The following is a 6,295-nucleotide window of genomic DNA, read 5'->3' on the forward strand; positions in this document are numbered from 1 at the left end:
ACAAATTGCTGCTGAAAGTCTGTCTTTGTTGTTTCTGCGAGCTGATCTCAGAGCAGCCGAGATAGAAAATCACAGCGAACAGACGATAAGACCTGCAACTGCTGCTGCAGAGGGGGAGAGGGGGAAAGGGGGAAAGGGGGAGAGGGGGAGAAGTAAAGAAAGTAAGAAAGCAAGAAAGCAAGAAAGCAAGAAAGCAAGAAGGAAAGCAAGTAAGAAAGCAAGCAAGAAGGAAAGAAAGTAAGAAAGAAAGCAAGAAAGAAGGAAAGCAAGAAGGAAAGATGTAAAGAAGGCAAGGTAGCAAGAAAGAAGGAAAGAAAGAGAGAAAGAAGTCAAGTTTTCAGAGTTTTCATACTGGATTAAAAGCATCACAGGACTCTGAAACCGGTTCCTGAACTTATAGATGAAGCCTGATGTTCAAATATCTTAATGAAGTTCTCATGAACTATTCGTACATATATCTCTGAAAAGTAATGCCCTGTACTTGGTATGTATTCCACGTATGTATTACTGTCAACAGCACGTTGACTGCTGCTGTATAAGAGCGTGAAGATCCTCATAGGGACGAGATCGGGGGGAATGTTTGGCTCCTAAAAACACGAGACTTTCACCCAGGAAACAGGTGTTCATGTCCTGAAGAAGTTAAGGAGAAAACACAAGACTTTCACCCAGAAAACCATCTTTTTTCTATCCTAACTAGACTTTTTGGTGTCTAATCTTAGCTGTCATCGCTGCATGGCGGTCACTTTTTGTCGGCTAAACTTTTAAATTGTTAAACAACGACTGCTGAAAAGACTGACATCTCACCGTCTGTTCCCGGCTCACTGTTACCTTTTTGTCGGCTAAATTCAACTGTAAAGACACTAAATGTAATTGGCGTGTCACCTGCTGGTCAATACCATATGGTTTGAACCTGGTCTAAAGTCAATAACGCAGCATTTCATTGTTATTTTAACAGCAAATTAGTAAAATGCTCCTAGGTTACACACACAGGGACGCACAGCAGCACACACACATGCAGAAGATTACAAATAAAAATATTACGGTGCAAATCCTCCATCATAATACAGGGCTTGACATTAACTTTTTGATGCACTTGTCCATGCACAAAATTCACTTGTCCGGGTAAAGATTTATCATTTTATAAAACAAATTGTGTTTTGCTAATGCTGAATTCGAAAAAACCGTTGAAAGCATCCAAACTCTATCAACATTAATAAAATTCAGTTGAAACAGTAGAAACAAACGTGTCCCAACAATAGATTTCCACTTCAACAAGAAAAAAGGATCTCCAGACTCCATAATACCAAGTTATACTTTGCACGCCGGTGTGCAGAAGTTAATATATTGAGATTTTAAGTTAATATTTTAAAGTTCCTCATTACTTTCAGATTCTTAGTCAATATTCTAAGTTACTAAGTCAATATATTGAGATACTTTAAGATATTGAGTCAATATATTGAGATTGTAAGTCAGTATTTTAAATGTTCTCATTGCTTTGAGATTATTAGTCAATATTCTGAGATACTAAGTCAATATATTGAGATACTGAGCCAATATTTTGAGATATTAAGTCAATATATTGAGATACTAAACCAATATATTGAGATTCTAAGTCAATATTTTGACCAGAGGTAGTGGTGACTTGAACTTGTACTATATCTAAAATAATTTTTGTAGACATAAAAATGGGTTAACTTTTTAAATTTTTTTTATTTCACTTTCTACCCGGCAGAGGATGATTTACCAAGGGATCATTTAAAAGGTGTAGCTACTATACAGTTGATTATTAGCTGATATTGAATCCGGTAAGTCGCGGAGCTGAGGTTTTACAATAACTGACGGACAAACGAGCAGCAGAGTAGTAACGTTACGAGGCAGAGAGACGGCTGCTAAATGAGACGAATTACCTTCATGCTTCATCCACACAAAGCACATTGCTATCTCCACGAGTGACGCTTTATTCGGCTCGTTTTTTGTGAACGATGTGGTCGAGGAGGTAACGGTAAGGCGGAGTTAGCAAGCTAATGTTAGCTAACTAACACCTGCTGGCTCGCCGTGCTTTCATGCTGCATCGCTTACAGAGAATGTCTGAACAGCGGGCTGGGTCTAATGTTAGCGGCCCGCTAACCGGCTACCGCTGGGTCCACTGCTGCGGATTGTGGGGGAAAAAATGTCGTTTCAAATCGGTAACATAGACGTAATGAGTGGCACATAACGTGAAGTAACATGGCATTTTATTTAGTTTGAGTTTTAACTTGTCCAGTGGGGCAAGTAAATTTCTCTTCCACTTGCCCTACAAAAAATCCACTTGTCAAGCGGACAAGCCTTAATGTCGAGCCCTGTAATAGCAATGCTCCAAGGTCCAAACACGCCTGGCTTTTAAAGGGAATGGGAGATGATCTCTGATTGGTTGATTTCATGTTACGCCCAAAACACACCTCTGATTAATGAAGACACTAAGTACAACCCTTTAGAACCATGCGCCCGGCGCACAAACACTTTTTTCCACCATCAAACTAGCAAAAGTGGATTTGGACACGCCCTAAACACACCTGCACCAGGACCTTCACGCCGTGCTCTTAGATTGTTAAAATAGGGCCCTTAATGTGTTATTTGGTGTGGCCACGTTGGCTCAGTGGGTAGAGCAGGCGCACATATACGTAGAGGTTTATGCCTCGACGCAGAGGTCCAGGATTCGAGTCCGACCTGTGATGATTTCCTGCATGTCTTCCCCCTCTTTCTCTCTCCCCTTCCTCACCTAGCTGTCCTGTCCATTAAAGGTGGAAATGCCCCAAAAAATAATCAAAATCTTAAGATAATGTGTTATTGTGAGACTGTCCTCTCCTGAAAAAACTCCCCCATGCGGTTTGTTCAAGCAGCGATTGCGAACTATAGGCCTATTTATGTTTCTAGTGGCGGCGCCCTCTAGTGGTCGTAGTAGTTCTGACGGGACCAAAGCAGGAAGTAAGCTGAGGAAGTAATGCTGCGTTCCGGACACAATTTTTAGCCCGTAAGTTAAGACTTCAAGTCATGACTCACAACTTGGTAGCGTTCCAGGCATTGTCACCACAAACTCTTCTAGCTAGCATTAGCTAGCGGCTACCTAATTTGACGTTAGCTAGCGTTAGCTAGCGTTAGCTGATACTAGCAATTTCAAGTCGCCGACATATTTTGGACTTCATTTAATAAACATAACCTGTAGTAGTACACAATCGTATGTGTATTTTTTGGATTACAGTGTGCAGAATTACTTTATGTTGCCTATTTATGTCTATTTATTTCTATTTCCCACCGTTAATCACCGGCGTCTGTACAGCATCAACAGGGGTCACCATTGTTGTTTATGTGTGTGTGACGTCAAAAACTGTAACTGGGAGAACAACCATCTGGTACCAGTTCACGGGGAGTAAGTTACAGGTTTGACTGCCGTCCCAGGGCACTTTCACCGGTAGAAGGTTATGAAAACACGAGTTACGGGTTGCCTGGAACGCAGCATGAGAGCCCCAAATGTCCTGAGCTGCACCTCACGTCCCTTATCTGACAGCTCCTTGACTCCTCGCTCCTCGGCTGAACCGGAAGTTGTTCTGTCCCTCCTCGGTGAAGGCCGTCTCACAGCTCTTATTTCTGCCCAGAGGAGTGAGGAGCGATCATCGAGGAAACACGAGAGCAGCCTTCATGGAAGCCGAGCAGCTGAAGGAGTTGCTAACTCCGCCCAAACAGCTGACGGATTCACGTGACGCTTCAGAGGAAAGGACGTCTCATCTCTCTAAAACACATTTGCTCGTTGCCTCTCTCCTCCCGTGATTTCCTCGCATCTCTCAGAGCCTCCTCAGTGGGAGGGACTAAGACGCGAGGAAGGGATGAGAGTCGAGGAGTCAATTTAAGCGACATGAGAAGCACCTCTGGGGGGGTCAAACAAACACAGGACCTTCACCTAGGAGATCGGGTTGAAATTAAAACGTCGGGAAAAAGCATCAAAAACTTTGTCAACTATTAACTTAATCTTCAACTATTTTGATAATTGATTAATCGGTTTGTCATTTTTCATGAAAAAACTGAAAAACTTCCTAACCAACTGTGCTTTTAATAGTTGAATATGACCATCTTTTTGTAGTTTTATATGTCCATATGTTTGTAGTTTTATATGTCCATCTTTTTGTAGTTTTATTAGTCCTTTTTGTAGTTTTATTAGTCCTTTTAATAGCTGAATATGTCCAGATTGTTGTAGTTTTATTAGTCCTTTTAATAGCTGAATATGTCCAGATTGTTGTAGTTTTATTAGTCCTTTTAATAGCTGAATATGTCCAGATTGTTGTAGTTTTATCAGTCCTTTTTGTAGTTTTATCAGTCCTTTTAATAGCTGAATATGTCCAGATTGTTGTAGTTTTATCAGTCCTTTTAATAGCTGAATATTTCCTGTATATGTGTGTGGAGTTGCAGTGTGTCTGCTGGTTGGTTTGTTGCTCTCTGCAGAATCTCCATCAGATAGTTTCTGTGTTTCTGTCTCCGAGACAAAGTGTAAAGTCTTTTCCGTCTTTCTGTCTCCGACCTCCTCTGTGTGATTAAATCCTAAATATAAACCCAGATATCTGCCGTTTAAAGGACGCTTCACAGGTTTACATTCAGGGCTGCAGCTAACCATTATTTACTCTTCCCTCTTCCTGTCCATCCTTATTTATTCTTCCTACCTTCTTTCCATTATTCCTTCCTTCCCTTTTCTTTCCATCCTTGCCTCCTTTCTTACATCCTTTCCTTCCCTCCTTACATCCTTACTTAAAAACTAGAGTTGTGAAGATGAATCGATGATGTCAGCTTGTTAAATATGAATATTGTTCTAGTTTCTTCTCTCCTCTGGGACAGGAAACTGAAGATCTTTGAGTTGTGGACGTCATCTTGGGCTTTTTGGGGAAACACTGATCCACATTTTAGAGACCAAACAACTAATCCATTCATCCAGAAAATAATCCACTATGAAAATAATTGGTAGTTGCAGCCTTGCTTTACAGTGTTTTCTGGATATTTTCCTCTTGAATGTGAAGAACAACATTGTCTACAGCCTCAGAAATCTGTCTGACTGACTCAGGAAAATTCTGAACATTTTGGCGCCAAACATGAACGTGAACAAGTAACCTTTTCCTCAAACGAAATAAAGAGAAAGAAAAGCGAACAGCTCAGAGACTCAGAGACTCTCACAGACTATCATAGACTCACAGAGACTCTCACAGACTCAGAGAGCAGTCTGTGGCTTCTTTAAATATCCGGAACATTGTTCTTAAAATAAAATAAAAAACAGAAACAGATTGGGATGTTTGATGCCAAAGAAAAGCTCTGATTTGTTTTGGGTTTTAGAGCTTTTCTGGTAAAAGATGATGTATTCAAAAATATGTGGAATCGTGAAATATATCAGAAAAGTAAATGTGTAAAAAAAAGTATATTGGATATTGTCCCTAAAATAAAAATAGAAACAGAAACAGATCACAAAGAAAAGCTCTGATTTGTTTTGGGTTTTCCGGTAAAATATGATTCAGAAATATGTGAAATTGTTGGAGAAATCGTAAAAAGACAAACAGAAGAGGTGCATGTTTGACCTTTGACCTGCTGCTCCAACATCTTTCATCTTCTCACGCTCGTTTTATCCCGAAGAAACAACTGTTTTAGCAACAAAACTAAACACAGAATTTTACATTTCCCCTCAATTATTGTAAATGCAATTTATTTTAACGTCACCTGCACACCACGGCGTAGGTTTGGTTTGGTTAAAAACTACAAAAGGATTGACATATAAAACTACAAAAATGACATTCAAAACTATGAAAAGATGGACATAAAACTAAAAAAAGAAATGAAAAACTAAAAAAAGATGGACGTATAAAACTACAAAAAAAAAATATTTAATAGTTGTCAACTAATGGATTCATCTTTACAGCTCTAGTTTTTAAGTAAGGATGTAAGGAGGGAAGGAAAGAAGGATGTAAGAAAGGAGGCAAGGATGGAAAGAAAAGGGAAGGAAGGAATAATGGAAGGAAGGTAGGAAGAATAAATAAGGACGGACAGGAAGAGGGAAGAGTAAATTATGGTTAGGTTAAAATCTGGACATATTCAGCTATTAAAAGGACTAATAAAACTACAAAAAAGACTAATAAAACTACAAAAAGATGGACATCTAAAACTACAAAAAGGACATATAATACTATAAAAAATAAGGACATATAAAGCTACTAATAGGAGGCGGCGCGCAGCCCCTTCCTCTGAGAGAAGAGGAGAAATGGGCAGATCTGAAGCCTTCATCTCATCT

Source organism: Sander lucioperca, chromosome 18 (assembly GCF_008315115.2).
Source record: "Sander lucioperca isolate FBNREF2018 chromosome 18, SLUC_FBN_1.2, whole genome shotgun sequence".
In the NCBI taxonomy this organism is placed as follows: Eukaryota; Metazoa; Chordata; class Actinopteri; order Perciformes; family Percidae; genus Sander; species Sander lucioperca.